The sequence below is a fragment of the Oreochromis niloticus genome, linkage group LG20 (genome assembly GCF_001858045.2).
Source record: "Oreochromis niloticus isolate F11D_XX linkage group LG20, O_niloticus_UMD_NMBU, whole genome shotgun sequence".
NCBI classification, from domain to species: Eukaryota; Metazoa; Chordata; class Actinopteri; order Cichliformes; family Cichlidae; genus Oreochromis; species Oreochromis niloticus.
Genome location: NC_031984.2, coordinates 2,844,842 through 2,863,351, shown reverse-complemented (window position 1 = coordinate 2,863,351; position 18,510 = coordinate 2,844,842). Strand labels below are relative to the sequence as shown.

The window sequence follows — 18,510 nt, the reverse complement described above, 5'->3', positions numbered from 1 at the left end:
TATTGTTTTTTTCCTTCATTTTTAAGATCATGAACCAAAAACTACTTGGTTCATATTTAGGAAACATCATGCTGAGAAATGACCCTTACTCACTGTGTTTAGATGTGATAACAGTGTTCTTCATAGGTGAGTCAGGTGTGAGACGTGTTTAGCTATTACACATTATCCGTTACTGTTCTGGAGTACATTACTTAGTTACTACTTGTTACCTGTTGAAGATCAGGGTCCGACTGCTGGGCTGCACTCGGCTTTAAAACAACTCTGGGTTCTTGGCTAGCTCACCGTTAGCATGCTCTCTGTGCAGATGGCTGCAAAGAGCCAAAGCTCTGTTAGCAGTCTAATGCAGTTGTTTCTCTCTTGGATACAGTTTGCTTTTCACAATCATGCTCTTGTCTTTTTGTGCAGTAAAAATAAGATAACTGAAGAACCTTTCTAACGATGAATTGTTACTGTAATGTAAATACTAGGGCTGCACAATTAATCGTTAATCGCGATCTCAATTCATACTTATGTGCGATCTCATTTCCAAATGACAACGATTTCAAAAAAAAAAAAAAAAAGATGACGATTGTACCGCATTTTGATCCGGGACATAATGTGCATGAAAACAAGCGCTCACTCTTCCTGCTCAACAAATGACAAGGGCGGAGCCTTATACCACGAAGCCAGCTGACAGGGAAAAAGCAACGGAGAGCACGTGAGAGATGACGAAGCTGTAAAGGCCAAGAAAGTGACAGGAGAAAATCCGTCCCGGTCAACCACCCAAACATCAATAACGGGAACCTTATACAGCGCTTCCCCATACCCGTCAAACTCCCGCAGGCACAAAGAAATTACGGAGGCTATCACTTATCACCTGACCAGAGATATGGCTCCCATCAACACTGTGAAACAAGGGATTTAGGAAAATGATCAACACCCTAGCCAAACGCTACACAGTGCCGTCCCGCAAATATTTTTCAAATGTTGCACTACCTGCTCTATACACGCAGTGTCGAGCAACGGTGGAGACGGAATTACAAGCAGTACAACATTTTGCGGCAACGACAAAATGTGAGACATTTATTGTTTTTATGTTTATTTATTGTTTTTATGTTCAGTCTCAACTGTTACGAAGCTGATGTGCAGTTAATAAGTGCAATAAATATTTATACTGGAAAAGAAAATCGTGAGAGAATCGTGATCTCAATTCTAAGCAAAAAAATCGTGATTCTCATTTTATGCAAAATCGTGCAGCCCTAGTAAATACTAAAAAATGTAATTTTTTACAGTAACACTGTAACACTGTTGCCAAACAGTGTTGGTGTAACATGTTAACACAGTGTTTGCAAGTTTTTCTCTGGTTGCTTTGACCTGTGCATGGTCGTAAGGAAAAGACAAACACAGCAAATTTCTACGTTTCATTTCAGTCTGACTGGAAATACAAGTTTATAATGATTCATAGACAATACAGCTTTTTCGGAAAGTTGTGAGGAGCTCGTGCTTTTTGCTGGTAAACCCAGCACAGCATTTAGAGACACATCTGTTTGAAATGTTATAGAGGATTTGCTAAAAGGTTGTCCCTACGGACAACCGCTGGACATGAGATCTCAGAGAAACTTTGCAGCAGGTGTCAAACTGTTGTCTGTCCTTTAAAAGTCTTTGTCAAAAACAAATGTTGGAAAATGTGGGTCGATCCGGTAGCTGATCCCGGGATAGCTGTAGGACATGAACTCTACAAGTATTCAGTCATCAGGTGTGTCCCTGCTGTAGAAGATGAAGCAGTGAAAGCAAGCAAAGTATTTTGGGATGGTGTCAGTGTCCGTGACCGTGGTAACAGTCATTTCGACCACCAACAGGTTTCCCCCAGGGGACAAGAAAATCATCTGTGACCTTCATGTGAAACTCACTTCACTTCCTCCTGCTGTCTGTCTTCACCCTGTTCTGTCAGTCTGAATCACTCTGCTCCATTTCTGCACAGCGTGTCACTGCTAATGGAGCCCCCCCCCACACACACACACACACACACAGTGACCTAATCAGTACCTCTCCTGGAGACGGTGCTGGAGAGTTTAATTCTCTTTCCAGCTCTTTGTGTGCGCCTCCATCCGATGGGCCATCATGAGATCATGTCTGACTGCTGCTGTTTTATTCAGCACTTCCAGTTCAGACGTCCCCAACATGCTCGGTGACGCCAGCGGCACTAAAATACGTGGATGTTATCTTGAAGTTTTTAAGATTTTAAGAAGACACCTCCAACTTTTCCCACCACCAGGCACAGACCACATCAGAGACTCACGGATTATAATTCTGATTTCTAAAGTCTGATTTTATGGCATTTTCTTTTACTTTCTTGTCCCTGTGAAGGATTTTTATAGCTAAAAAGTGCTAAATCAAATACAGATTTGTTCTTTTTAAATAAGCTCACATCATGCTGTTTGCTGCTCATCCTCAGTTAATACACTCACAGTTAAATTTTACATACAAGGTAAATAACTGAGGGTAAGAAGATGCTTTTCTTCTGTCCACAAGATAACAGCTTGTTCACACATCTTGTGCAAACAAGCCACAGTCTTGCTCAAACTGAATAAAAACTATAAAATATGAATCCAGATTCATTATAATTACCTCATTGGCCTTCTGTACTGATCAAACTACTGAATATAAGGGACTACATCTGTGGTGTGAGGAGCCTTGGGTCCACTTGTCTGACTTCTAACCCTGTGAGGTCCAAGTCATCGCTGGTGATGACCTCAAACCTGTCGCTAATGCTATCACAATATACAGTTTATTTTCCCCTCAACCATCTGGGAAGAAACAAAAATAAAATAGTTGCTCTAACCGACACACATGAAGAATTAGAATAATTTTATCCAAAATGACTTTTTTGGATCGGGTTTGGAGCTAGCCTTGGCATCTTTACCCACAGCAACGTAGAACTCACTGATTTCATCAAACTGGAGCGGACAGAAAATAAACAGTGTGTGTACAGATTATTGTTCAAAGCCATCAGCTTGACAATGAAAATATCATTTTTTATGAGCTTTTTCAGTATCTGCTTCTATAAGCTTAATCCTTATAACTGCTGACTACACTAAATACTGGCCGTTATCCCCAGAGGCTAAGTCAGCAGACCAGATGATGGATTCCCACACCGGCTCCTATCAGTAGAGTATGAGAGCATGAAGTAAAAAGCAATCGTTTTTATTGATTCCTCAGAACAGAATTAGCAGATTTTCACAGGAAAAAGCAAAGAGAGGTTCAGACTGGGCCCAGAAACCTCTGGCAGTAAATGTGGATTTAGTGTTACCATTTAAATAGCAGACTCCTCCTCTCCTCATCGTCTTTGTCTCTCTGACATATCACAGCAGTTGTGGATGTTCCACAGTCAAATAACTTCTTACAGCCTGCAGTTAGTTTGGCTCCACTGCTGCTGCAGAGAGCATGGCGCTTTAAAACTGCTGCTCTATGAAGAATTTACGTTCATTAAAAACTAAAACCTCCCCCTCTGCCTCCCCCCGTCCTCCTGCCTCGATCCATCGCTCTCACCGAGCGTCTCTGAAGGTCAGCCGCTCCAAAGCAGCGGTCTATAACGATTACCAATTTCATCAATTCTGCTACAGTGAGGGGGAGGCGAGGAGGGGTTTTAAATATAACAGCGCGAGGAGGCCGAACACCAATCAGAGCTGTTCCAGCTGTATTTTTTATACATCCTAAGTGACCTTCTGTCTAAATGAAACAAAGTGAAAAGGACAATTAAAGTGGGGGAGATTTATGAGGCGATTTATGAGATGCTGATGAAAAGTCACACGGCAAACAGAACCGCCGAGAAAACTGCGGCGTGCCGGGGTTCAGAAGGGAACGACTGGGAATGTTGTCAGCGCCCCCTGGAGGCCGCAGATGTCATGACAGTCACAGTGAGAAGGTGAAGAACGGAAAAAGAGCATCCCAAAGATTTATGTCTTCTTACAGCCTAAAACAAGAGGAAGGCTAAATGTTTTTGGGAGAAGGCTGAGTTTCTGCAAACATCGTCCACAGAAATGATATCAGAAAACTCTATCAGAGATTAGGTGTCAGCAGATAAAAGTAATGGTTTTTCCCCACTCAGATTCAGGAATATGAACCTGGTCTCCATTAATCCTGACTGGGACTTTGCATGACCAGATGCTGAACAGCAGAAACACCTGCAGATTTAAATGACCTTGAAGGCCACAGGGCTGGGGTCATTACATGCATTACATTTTACCTTATCTGAAGTAATGCACTACACAACTACTCCCCATATGAAGTAGTTGTTGTTCTCACATGACTGACAGAGGTGACGGCTTATGACACCAGCTATCGGCCATCAGCCTTGAGATCCCTCCACCCCACCTTACCTCAGGTGACCCCAACTGGTCACACTGGGTGGTCGGGCAAGCTCTCACCAGTGATTTCATTCAGGTTTTTTAAAAATCTCTCTGGGCTACCATGACCTGGATGACTGAGAACCTACCCACATAAACTAATTGTTCCATTTCTTGTGTTATAGCACAGCGTGGTGTGAGATGCACAGATAATTACCAGATAACAATTTAAACCCGAGGCTACAGTCGAACACACACATGCAAACCCTTTTACTCAACACGTACACATGAGCTGAAAACCAGTCGAAAGATGCAGACAGACGGTAACAGATTGTTCTGCAGAAACACCAACATCATCACCGCCTGTTTCCTGTTAAGATCTGCTCCGGCTGCCTGGATTGGGAATTGCTTGCTGTAGGGCTGTTCGATATAACGATATATATCGGATGACGATATAATAACGTCTATCGTTTCATTTTACGTTATCGTTTGTTTCGTGGTGTCGCAAAATAAACTGTTTACGGCAATATTTTTTCATTATTTTGATGGTCACTGTAGTGGCTATATTAATTTCTTCAAGTTCTCTCTTTCTCTTATATTTAATATAACCACACTACAGATGGACAAGCGCTTGTTTTTATGCGTTGTGGTTAGCAACAACGACGGTAAAACCATCGCGTGTCCGCTTGTTTATTTTCCACATAAACCTTTCACAATAAAGCTCAAGATCCTGTTGAGACTTTTCAAAATAAACTGAATCACGTGAAAGATGCAGAGTATTTACGGATGAGAAGCAAAAAAGAGCCGCCAGGTGCTAAAAAATAAACCTTAGACTAAAACGTTAGAACAGGCTTTTCCCCGCAGCACGCTGTGTAATAAATACTCACAAAGAAAACGGTGGCTGTTACAACTTGTCTAAAAATGTATCGTTTCATGCATCAGTTAAAACACTCGACTCCAGGTACGCGACACCCAGCTGGAAACACTTCACGCAAGTCGAGCTGCCCGAGATTCACAGAATTTACAGAAAATGTTACATTTTTGTGATTTATATCGTTATCGGACGATAGATGTCTTAATATCGGGATATGAGATTTTGGTCATATCGCACAGCCCTAGCTTGCTGCTAGCTTTGTGTTAGCATGCAGTCTTGGCGGGAATGAGTCAATGTTGCGTTGTCCAGTTGTGGACAGTCGTCTCTGACCTGCAGTTTGAACTTTACGTTGTGCTTTTGCTTTTCGTGCAGGAAAGTTTGCATTCATATCACCACTGCTCAAACGTTGGAGACCACTCTGTTATTTTCCTTCCCACTCCAAATTCTTTAACCACCCATCATGCAGATAATTAAAGAATGTAACAACAATAACTACATATTTGTTTGATAGATAACAGTAATATGATTACTACATTTAATACAGTGTTACATGATTATGTTACAGGAAGATGTAATGTGATTACAGCAACATTGGAACGTGTAACAGCCACCAGCAATAATAAAATGAAATGTTCAGAGGACACATTGACCAACTGAATATTGTTCACATCTGTGGTTACTGATGTCAGCAGCAGGCACTTGATTTTTTAGTTTATTAAAACACAACCGACACAATCATCCAGACTCAGAACGCTACTAATATTTACATGCACCAGCTTCGGCGCCCTGCATCAGGTCCACACAGGATTTCCTGGATGTGAAATTTGAACCTTTTAGATAACAGACAGTTTGATTTTCCATTCACATGGAGAGGAAATAACAAAATGCAAATACACCAACACATGGGCTACTTGGCACCTTTTTTTACTTTCCATGTAATGACGCAGATCAAATTCTGTGTGTGTGTGTGTGTGTGTGTGTGTGTGTGTGTGTGTGTGTGTGTGTGTGTGTGTGTATTCATATCTTTGTGAGGACCAAAAATTGGAAGGGGACCAAAACGCCCGTCTCCACAAGTTTGAAGGCATTTTTGAGACTGAAAAATGCCCGTGGTTTTAGTGTCAGGGTTAGGTTATTGTAAGGGATAGGTATTCATTTTTGATGATTAGACTAAGGGACCAGGGAAAGCATTATGTCAATTAGATGTCCCTACAAGATATGTATGAATGTGTATGAATGTGTGTGTGAATGGATGGATGACTGGATGTGTAAAGCGCTTTGGGGTCCTTAGGGACTAGTAAAGCGCTATACAAATACAGGCCATTTACCATTTACCATGAATACCCGACGTGTGTGTGTGCACTGTTTTCGTCTCAGCTCACGGGTGGTGCTGTTCATCCTGTCCTGAGTTTTCCCATCAGCTAAGCGGAGGGTGGCAGCAGGCAGGTGGATGTGGACTGAGGGTGCTGTGTTTAAGTTTGAAGGGCACAACATGCAACAGTAACTGCAGCTAAAAAAGAAAAAGGGTCAAAATTTAGAATAAAAAAAAACCTCTACCTTCAATCATTTGTGTTATATTTGAAAAATATGTTACAATTTCATGGCTCTCATTCCAAGATATGCTGCTTCACTCTTGATGAGATATCTATTAGGGGTGCAACGATACACAAAATTCACGGTTCGGTTCGATTCGATACTTTGGTGTCACGGTTCGATATTTTTTCGATACAAAAAAAATGTTCATGCCTGTTTAATTTGTCATTTATTAAATTTATAAATATATATTTTAACTCAAAAGTACAGTTTTTAAATTTAATGTTGCTGAAACAACAAAATAATGAAAATAAATAAATAAATCTATCTGATGGAGAAATCACTCATCTTTGGAAAAGAGAGTTTATTACAGAGAAATGTCTCTTTCCAAAATAAAAGCTATACTATACGCTTCTTCTGGGCTATATTCTCAGCAGCATATTAAACATATCAGGTCCCCATAAGGAGAATCATGTGCTGACGGCTGTCTAAATGACTCGGGTAAAGTTTGTAGCATGCGTGCTTGTTGTTTTTGTCTGCTTCCACTTGTCTTTGCACTTGGATGATGTCGGCGTAAATGTGCAGTCATATTTGTTGTGTTCCCACTAGTGCTGTCAGCGTTAATCTCGTTAAAATGACATTAACGCCATTAGGCGGCAAATCTCCGTTAACGAGTTACAGTGGATCGCCCCGTGCTTGGGGCTGGACGGCGTCAATACGGTAACAAGCTAACTGCGCTAACACTAGTTCCCACCAATTGAGCATTGCGTGGCACATCCGACATACTGTTTTACTTTTGTCCATGACGTGCTGACCATCAGGGTCATGCTTCACATGAAAACCAAAATAGTTCCAAACGCCAGATCTGAATGAGGGTGGGGGAGGCTAAATTTCAGGTAGCGTTGAGGCAGTTGCCATGTTGCAGCGGAGTAGTCGAACGCAGATCCACTGAGCGCTCAGACAGCATCGTCAGAAGAAAAGTTGATAAAATAAATAAAAAGTTTTGTATTGTTCGATACATATGCGTACCGAACCGAAAGCACTGTATCGAACGGTTCAATATCGATACGATTATTGTTGCACCCCTAATACATATCTATCTATATAAAAATAAATAAATGTGTGCATGCTGTCATGACAGTTATGTAATCCTTCTATTATTTGCCCATGCAAATGTGATTTTGCATGGCATTTTCAGCATTATTCTATTTTTCGTGGTTCTGTATGTTTAATTTGAAGGTTTTCTGAAGTAAGCCGACTCCTTGCCAGCGAGTAGACAGCAGTAAACAGAGAGTCATGTGATACAGTGAGACAGATAATCTTCTATTCTTTTATTTTTATTCTGTTCTGACACTTTTATTACTCACTAAAATAACATGCTTTATTCTCTAATTGTTCCTCTCCTTGAGGTTCTCTAGTGTGAGGCTGCCTCCTAACTTTGCTGCCAGCACGATATCTTCCTTTTGCCTTTGGCATAGCCGGAGACGCCGTGATCCTTTTACCCCCATTTGTGTCGATGGTTTGAGGTTCTTGGTGTTTTTGCATCACGTGCATCTCTGTAGGAGGAACACGTCTGTCAGTTTTTTAAAGCTTTACTTCAAGTATTTTAAAGCAGTCTCACTTTTGCAACACACAGATATTTATGTGAGTGAGAACGAGGAGAGATGCAAACAGATGCGATACATCAGCCCTGATCAGCATCAGTACTCCTGCACTAGTGAGCGTTTTATTAGGAACACCCGGGGGACATTTTAGAAAGCTGAACTTAAATGTTATAAAGTATCATTTATGAGCATGTCAAACTATAAGGAACATTTCAACATGAAGATCAACAACAACAACAAAAAGGTAAACGAAAACTGTCCTGAGTAGAATTAATAACTGCTACATAAAGCACATTTGATACAATAACACCTCCCTCCTTACAAAATATTATACATTTGGTATAATCTGTTATAGGTCTTTTTCAACATTTACCTCCAACACTGTGAAAAGCAGCTCCAGCAGCCACAAAGACCTGCACTTACTCTCCAAAAGTCTCCAGGGTCCAAAATGCTCTCTGTTTTCCATCTGGATACACATTGAGTAAACTGCACATCTCATTACACACTCAGAGCTGCAGGGAACGCGCAGACTGCTGCCGTGTGACTGTGGACGAGTCCAGAGACGAGTTTTCACTTTCAGAGCGGCGATAAAGCAAATTAAAAAGTAATGCTGAGTGGAATCTAAACAGCTCCACAACAGAGACGAGCAGCCTCGTGTGTGTGTGCGCGCGTGTGTGTGTTTCTAAAGACCAGAAGCATCCCTGCTGTTCTTTACATCTCTACATGTTACCCCGGTGACCCGGCGCTCGCTCAGTCGCTCACACATGCTGAGATTTCCATCCCTGTGAGGACACTCAAGCCCAGATTACACTCCACTGAGAACGTGGACACGGACAGCTGGAGACCCGACGGCTGAGTAGGCATTCCTGATGTACTTCTTTGAAGTCCGGGTGGACGCTGGGGCACACACACACTCGGTGCATTGTAATGTAAATTCTCTGCAGATGCGAACAAGGGGTCAAGAAAAAACAAAAAACACGCTCACGCTCACCCACTGTAACAAAATTTTTGTCACTCTGAACCAAGCGGACCCAAGTGGACTCGTGGGCATGGAAAGTATTAATCCAGGCTTCAGTTAAAAAACAGAAATTAAATCAAAACGAGGCGAGGAAACGCACATCCAGGAAGATAAAAAACATGAATAAAAAGATGAAAGAAACAAAACAAAAAGGAAGAACAGGCCAGTGGAATATTAGGACCACTCAAGATAAGCAAATATAATAAAACAATATAATAGAAAAATACAAATAAAAAAGGAGCTTGGGGTGGGCGTTAAGAAAAAACTTTTAGAGAAAAATTTCAATAAAATTTGTAAATTTCAGAAAAAAAACCTCCTGAGATCAACAGACCAGACGAAATGTTAGACCAATGACACGACATCACCTCTGTCCAATCACATTGTTGATGCAGGCGACAAACTACAAGCTGAAAACTGACTAAAATCTCCAACCAATGAAAACAGTCCAAAGTCACAAGCTGGTTCAGAGCATCATGCATGCTCAGCGTGCTTCACGCTCCGCACAATAAACCAAACACACACGCCCAATCAGGTGGTGACACATCACTTCCACTGCTGCGCTGCATCACTGCCTGCTGCACTTTTTAATCAGAGTGGTGTTACAGAGTAGGGCTGATTTTGCAGGTGGAGCCGATGACATTTTCCCCTCCTCATCTTTTCTGTAGTTTTTTTAATTGGCTCGGGTCAGCGTCACTGCTGCTAGCACGAGGCCATACTTGCCTCCATCCTCTCTCCTGCACAGACTTCTCTCATTGCCATTAATGATCGTGGCTCAAGAGTTGGCAGTTCGTCTTGTAATCGGAAGGTTGCCGGTTCGAGCCCCAGCTCCAACAGTCTTGGTCGTTGTGTCCTTGGGCAAGACACTTCACCCGTTGCCTACTGGTGGTGGTCAGAGGGCCCGGTGGCGCCAGTGTCCGGCAGCCTCGCCTCTGTCAGTGCGCCCCAGGGTGGCTGTGGCTACAATGTAGCTGCCATCACCTGTGTGTTAATGTGTGTGTGAATGGGTGGATGACTGGATGACTGTGTAAAGCGCTTTGGGGTCCTTAGGGACTAAGTAAAGCGCTATACAAATACAGGCCATTTACCATTTAAGTATCCAGATGAAGTCCTTGGACCCACTGTCACACCCTACGCTGGTGCATGAAGGAATTGATATCATTGGCTGGTTCCCACCGATTTGCCTTGCCTAAATCTAACAGAACACATTTCGTTCCCTCCGATGTTACCAGGTTGCACCTCAGAGTGTCCAGGGGCTCAGAGACGCCCTGGTCCAGATCTGGGAGGAGATCCTCTAGAACACCATCTATGGGCTCATCAGGAGCTCGGTCTGAGGTTCTCAGGCACACATACGAGCACGTGGGGGGCCATCCAAACTACAGAGCACCATTTTGAGTTGCAGCAAAGAAATGTCAGCAAAATGGACTCACCCTGATTTTTCGGGTGTCTTTGAATTCAGCCCTGAAGGTTGCTTACTTTCATTTCCATTAAATGATGCAGCATCCTTCCATTCCTAACACATCCCCTGGTCCGTATCGCTACAGATGGCCAGCATGACTGTTTTCAAATTCTTCCTTTAATTTTTGAGCAGTTTATATTCTTGGCATAATCAACATTATGGTGCAATGAGTCAGACAATGACCAGGCCACAAACTCAGGTTGAGATGCTAATGTGAACTTAAGGCCTTCTAAAAAACCCAATTAGCTGCCTGGAGGCGTTTTCAAGAAGACTCCTGAGAGGCAATTTTGCCCCTAATTTCCTTAATGTTTTATTATCCACAACATAATGTAGCACGTTTCAGCTTCACGGCTGTGGTTCTGGGACTTTTGTGGTTTTTTCTTCTTCCCCTCTATGCTCAAACTTTACAAAAACCTTTAAATCACGACTAAATTCAACCCTTGATCTGCACGTGATCCAAACCCGACCTCTTTTTATCAGGTTGGAACAATAAAGAGCTCTTTGAGGCTCTGAGATAATCTGAGAAGCAGATAAAATGTCCTCACTTTGTAAGGAAAAGCAATCTCATTGGTCCTCACAGAGACAGGTATACAAGTACAAACACACACACAGACAAGCCGAGCCGCCTCACACGCTTCAAACCACCGACTTTCCAAATGAATCAATATTAGAGAAAATAAACAAGGAGAAGAAAAGGGCAAGAACACGAGGAACAGGGAAAGTGCCGAAAACAAACTGAAGCACATGAAATGCGTGTGTGTGTGTGTGTGTGTGTGTGTGTGTGTGTGTGTGTGTGTGTGTGTGTGAGAGAGAGAGAGAGGGAGAGAGAGAGAGAGAGAGAGAGAGAGAGAGAGACCCTGCACGTGTCAGGCTCCAACCTGTAACAAGTTCGAAGGTCACCCAGCGTCACCGCCGTGGTATCGACCTTGCTCAGCAGGATCAGCTGACATGCGGGCATGACGTCGTTGTGCTTTGCTCAGCAGCACTGCAGCAGCTCAGCTGGGTGTTGATGAGCTGCCCAGAGCAGAAATTCAATTTGATTTGAGCTTTTCGACCATTCGATTGTCAATAAAGCCTGAAAATTGTCTTGTGAGGCTTCTGTGGGAACGTCGAGCTTTTTTGCAAATTCGATACATATTTAGTGTCACGCAGCGATTTTAACATTTCAATTTCACATTCTGATTTAAAATAATGTTTAGAGCCAAATGTAAAATAACGCTGCAGTTCATTTCAGCATGCTTCGACTGACAATCAGCGCCCCACAGCACACAGCAGCTGTTTCACTGCGTGACATATTTAATCAACATTTAGAGACCAGACTCACTATCTGCAATACAAAAGGACTCACAACACGACATCACTCATGTGACTGCTGTGTGTTTTTTTAAAGCACTCTCTGTTCATGTGCTAAAAACACACATTCTCTGCTTTGACTGTTTAAACGGGTCTGAGCTCATGTGGAGACAGAGTCACGTGACACAAACCAGCTGAAGAGCTCTCTGATGAAACATGAAGCGACAACACTGGAAGTGCAGCGAGAGGAACAGAAGGGCAGGAGGTCAAAGGATAACAGCGATGTGAAGCGGCTTCAGGCTACAGTGTCATCGTCATCATCGCTTCACACGCACACACAGATGTAGCTTGATGCGTGACAGCGAGCCGTCTGTCCTGAAGCTGCTTCAGTTTCTATTCACTCTCGACACACTTAAAGAAAAGAAGCTGAAATATGTGCAGACAGTCTGAGTCCACAACGCTGGTGCAGCTCCGCAAAGAGCAGCGATGGAGGGGAAACCAGCATGCCCACCCATCAATATGAAACAAAGCATCAATAAGAACTCACAGCCCTTCAACTGGAGAGCCGCTCGCTTCATTTCACAAACCTCACAACACAGAAGCAGAGAAGTGGACAGTGTTCGACTTTTTTAACAACACTTTTTATCCTCTGGGCTGAAACAAAAAATTAAGTCAGCACAAAAGTGTCAAAAACTGCAGTTCCTCTTATGGCCACTTGAGGGTGGCTCCCAGAGCAGGTCAGTTCCCACAGACTCGCGTGTTAAAACCAGAGCAGAAATCAAATCTGTGGGTTTGATCCTGCTTTATAACAAACGAACACTGGCATCAGATTTTTTATAACTACATAATTCAGCCTTATTCGTGGGCTCGAAACTTGCTAGCATTAGTTGATATCTTAACAGTCAAACCTCAATCCAAATATGGCCACTTCTGACTAAAAAAAATAATAAATACATAAAAATTACCCCCCACAAAAAAAATCAACAATCAGTGGCCAAAATACAAATGAGGCTTCAAACTACATCTGGAAACATGGAAACCAATAGTGATATCATGGTAGCTACAGACGTGTTTTAGAAAGCAGGTCGATCTTTGCTGAAAATGCATCACATGACCCACATTGACCTTAATTATCAATGAAGGTTTTTAGATGTGCAACGTGTGTATATATATATATATATGTATGTATATACATACACACACACACACACACATACATACATATGTATTAAAGTTTTTTGTATACACACACATGAGGTCAATGTGGGTCATGTGATGCATATATATGTATACACACACATATACACACACATACATACATTATATGTATATATATATATATATATATATATATATATATATATATATATATATATATATATATATATATATATATATATATATATATAGCTATATATAATGTATGTATGTATGTATGTATGTATGTATGTATGTATGTATGTGTGTGTGTGTGTGTATATATATATATATGTGAGTGTATATATATACACTCACATATATACTGAAGTGTTCAAATTGTGTTTTCAAGTGTGTAAAAAATGACACCCTAACCCTAAATGAAACTGTGGCTGTCCACCTGCAAGTCTAACACATCCAGATGTTCTGCACATTGCACAGTCCACTACAGCCAGCACCTGTTGCTGCTCTATCGCCTCCTCCTAACACACAATTACACAGCAAACACAAAGAAGTGCCACGTGGTGTCCGGAGGTGTGAACACAAATCTCCTATAACTTGTTCCTGTGGCTCACACCAATACAGCGATGAGCTGCGTGGGTGAAGTCTTTAGGGTTACCCTCTTTAGCCACGACATTCTTGAAGCACATCGTCCGCACAGCTTCCTCCGTGTTGGCTGGCTGACTTTGATCAATGGGGCTAAACCCCTGATGCTTCCAAACAGGGTGGCTGTGTTTTTCTCTCTTTACCGCTCGCCTTCTTTCACAGCTCGCCGAGCTCAGCGACCTCGTCCGACAGCAGGGACCGCCCTCTGGTGGCACGTGCTCTGCAGTGCACTACAACATATTACCTCAGTGCAGCTCCTCCCGATCAGTTTAATAGGACAAATGCTGAAAATTGTCTATTTCTGAATACTCTGGTACGTTGTAGTATTTTGTATTTTTTGTTTTGTGAAGACTTGCTGGCATCAAATATTAATTCTGCCGAGTGGCGAGCGTAAAACTCGTGTGTGTGTCTGTTAATATTTAAAGAGTCTGGGTCAGTGAATGTTTACATTCCAGTGGTAGCAAAGTAGCCATAAGCCTCATTTACCCCGTGCTGTGTGTGTGTGTGTGTGTGTGTGTGTGTGTGTGTGAGTGAGAGAGAGAGAGAGAGAGAGAGAGAGAGAGAGAGAGAGAGAGAGAGAGAGAGAGATGGATGGTGGAAACCCAGAGACCAAAATCGTAATAATTGTCAACACAGTCCCCGCCAACACTGACCACTGCAGCTCACACACACACACACACACACACACACACACACACACACACACACACACACACAGTAGGTGCAGAGGAGTCAGCCAGGTTTTAGTGTACTGCTGCTGCTCGACTTTATACTTTGATCTGTTGTCTTTAGTAATCAGTGCAGCGCTGTCCCTACAAACGTTATGGCCCTCGAAGATAAAGCAAAAATGTCGATTATCTCAAAACCAAAAGTTCTATAAACAAATATCTGTGATCTTTCTAAGGAACTAAAGCCTTAGAAATAATATCTCAATCACTCATCACGTTTTATTGCATAATTTCCCCCCAAAACATCACAACTGTGTCAACCTTAACAAGTTTAAGTCCGGCCTTATCAATCTGAATCACCATCAGCGTCACCGTGGTGATTGTCATTGGCTTATTTTTGCTACAGCTTCAAATTGTTGTATTACAGTATAATTAACTAAAGCTGCAGGGACAATCTCGGCTCTCGACCAGACAACAATATTAAATGCTCAAAGATCTGCCCTAAAGGTTTCACCTGTCATGAAGTACTGGAGCCTAAACAGGGAGGTGTTTCAGGGCTGACTGCTGGGCGGGGCTTAATGCTGATGGGGAACACTTCATTTTTCTAATTAAGCAAAAACAGAATTCCAACCCAACAAACAGCAAAGCCAGCAAAAGGACTGATCACACCAACCTTTTCCACCAGGTTCACGCAGAGATTGGAAAAATGCAGTATTCATTCTGAAACTGGTCCATGCACGGGTGCAGAGGTGGACGTCTGATTTCACTCACTGTGGCTGTAACAGCTTTTATTTACAGAGTGGACAGCGGCCTGTGAGTGTCACATATTCCTGTTGAATGCACAGCGCAGCTCATTAAGGCCGAGTGACGTACGAGTCTTAACGCTGATGGACGAGATGAGTGTTTGGAGCTTTGTGGCGAGTCTTCCAGGGTCAGTCAGCACTGAAAGTGTTTGCTTAGATGGTTCGAAGGAGAGAAATATAAAAAGTGTTTCATTGTGAGCTTCAAGTGTCAGGTTCAAGGATCTGTGGCCAACAAACAGTTTATACTAATGTGGGTTTGTCCTTATTCTGAGTGTCACGGAGGACACTGATGAACACTCTTCTTCTTCTTGTCCTACTATAGTGTTTTTAAACATTGTGAAAAAGAGCGAGCTTTCTTATAACCAAGGCCCTCTCTTTTTTATAGAGTGCTTTAACCTCTTAATTTCCAGTCAGGTACTGGTCGTTCCAGGCTGGAACATGTTACCTTTCAAATAAAGCCTCAAACACAGCGTCACAGTTTTTCCTGCTAAAAGCTTTTCCGTCCCCTGACCCTGAACGCTCCATCAGTGACCTGCTGGATGTTATTCGAGGCTCGTGGTTATCTGGGAGCCCCACACCGACCTTCTGATCTCATTTACATCACTCACACACAATAACAGGTTAACACACACGTAGTCAAAACACAGCCCAGCAGACCTGAACACAGGTGATACGCAGCATCACTATCATGAAGTCATGTACAAAACAGTTAGTTTCATCTTAATGAGCCGTTCAGTCTTCAATAGTCATCCAGGTCTGCAGTGCCGTCCTATCACAGCGTCTGAATATTTATAGTGTCTGCACTTTATTAGTGTAACTGTATAAAACAATTACAAGTTTGTGCAGCACTGACGTGGCTCGTTTCATGAGTTCAGCATAATTACACAACAAAGTCACCGTTTTCCACCCGGAGGCTTTGAAAGGGCTCAGTTATTGTTACCGAATTCATGGAGCCTCACAGCACGGTGTGTGTGTCACGTCTCAGTTCACTGTATTTGTTGCACACTTCTTGTGTTTTTATGGTTTCTATTTGTCTGACTTGCTCTTTACAGCCTCTTTTCACAGTTTATATTCCCCGTGAAGCCCTTTGTTACTTACTTAGGTAAAGTGGAGCATAAAAAAATATGATTATAATAAAAACAGAGCTGGGTGGAACAGCTTTCCTCCCTTCCTTCCTTCCTTTCCCCTCCCTCCATTCATCCACCTCTTCTTTCTGTCTTTCCTCCCTCTCCGTCTATCCTGACTGACCTCAGTGTTGCACAGCTAAAACACACTCCCACGTGTTCAGCAATCAGGAAGCAATAAATACACACACACACACACACACACACACACACACTTTGAAAAAGGTGGGAAAGCACGTGAAACACAATTGCAAACAAGTCTAAGTACAGCATGGCCTCAAAACTAATGCGAGGAACACATCGGTAAAGTGGAGCAACACACACACACACACACACACACATTAACAAAGCTGCTCTGACTAACAGCTCTGACCACAGAAAGTGACACACAGTGAAGTAGAGCAGAACTGAAGAAACACACACACACACACACACACACACACACACACACACACACACACACACACACACACAGGCGCTCCTGCAGAAGCATGAAAACAGTGCTGTACCTCCTCCTCCTCCTGCGGCTGCTGCTGCGTCGCCTCCTTCAGGAACTCCTCGCTGTCAGCAGGTGTTCTCCTCTCTGACCCCTCCGACAGGAAGGGGAGGAAGGCTCGGTTCACACTGCCACCTCCATAACTCCCCTTAGTTTCGGAAATCCATAAAATAATGTTTTTTAAAAACTTGCGCTCACACCGGCATGTGCTCCTGTGTGTCTGGAGAGGAAGAGTGAGTTTGTTAGCCGAAGCAGAGGAGGAGGAAAAAGTCTCCCTCTGCCTCCTTTTTTTCTTGATTTGTTCCACAGCCACGCTTACGAGCTCCCCTCCCTCCCTCTCTGCATCCGAGTGTGTCTAACGGCGGTGCAGCAGCCGCCGAGCCGCCGCTGGTAAAGCCATCTGTTGCAACACGTCTGCCTGCTTCCTCCACTTTCACTCTGCCTCACGGAGACGGGGAGAGAGAGAGGAGGGGGCGGGACTTTGTCCTGTTTCTGAACCAATGGGGAGGCGCAGAGATCCCTCACCCTGACTGGAAGGGGAGGACCAGCAGCAGAGAGGACAGAATGAAATAAATACAGGAGGGAAGGCGAAATACAAGAGGCAAATCTCCACGCACACACACACACACACACAGAGAGGGGAGGTGGCCCAAGAAGGGAAACGCAGAGACGCAGACGTGACAGTATGAGGCCAAAAATATGCAGACAATGCTTTAGTGTCCTCTCAGTTTCGATGAAGGGAGGAAGTCCTGGGTTACAGTGACAGCGAGCAACTTTTTTTAGACACCTGGGCAAAGTTGGGTAAAAGCTACAATTTCATAAAACTGTACAAAAGTCAAAAGCGTGCAGTGTTCTCTGGTGTTCATAACTCTTAGAGCCGTCCGGGTTAAAGATGTGTGAGCGACAGACAGCCTGCTGTCCACACTGCTGCAGAGCTGTACAGTTTGAATGAAAGGAACATGTGGTCAGAGGGGGGGGGGTTCACTGTGGGATGTGTAGGATCAGAGCAGAGGTATTTTGGCCTGTGTTGCTGTTACCAGCAGTGACAGATAAAAGTTTGTCTGTTTCTACCTGTTTCCAGTGCAATAATATCACAGTTTAACCATAGACTGTATATAAATGATGGATTTGTTGTTGATTTGTTTTTAAGCCACACGTGACCATTTTTTAGGACGAGAGGGCAGAGCTAGCTAGCCTGGTTAGCGTCCTGCATTCATGAACTTTACAGGTGTGAAGCCCAGACACGCGAATCTGCTGACTAAACAGACTAATAAAATCCTAGAGTTTGTTAGAGGAGGCCACATTAGCTTTCACATAACTCCATTAAAATATTCCAAAAGGCATCAACACCACACATACAGTGCAGAGCTTCAGGCTACAGACTATGTAGGGAATGATTTGAGTTCACGCGTGCATTAATGCTGCAAGATGAGAGGTTAAAAACAAGATTTTACAGGAGCTTAAATTTAGCGTCAATGAAGAGAAGCTAAAAAAACTTATACGATTGCACATCATC

General features: G+C 43.0%; 1 protein-coding gene across 5 annotated transcripts in view; it reads right to left on the bottom strand.

The window, feature by feature from the left end:
• sulf2b (sulfatase 2b) overlaps positions 1-17,441 on the bottom strand; it is a 107,950-nt gene extending 90,509 nt beyond the window's left edge. For 3 of the 5 annotated variants that reach the window (XM_019349579.2, XM_019349585.2, XM_019349582.2), the window contains exon 1: positions 17,008-17,440. The gene's annotated coding sequence lies outside the window, so the exon portion shown is untranslated. Of the gene's footprint in view, positions 1-17,007 lie in introns of all 5 variants that reach the window. The other 2 variants (XM_019349584.2, XM_019349586.2) reach the window with 1 other exon arrangement.
• Between the last annotated feature and the right edge of the window lie 1,069 nt (positions 17,442-18,510).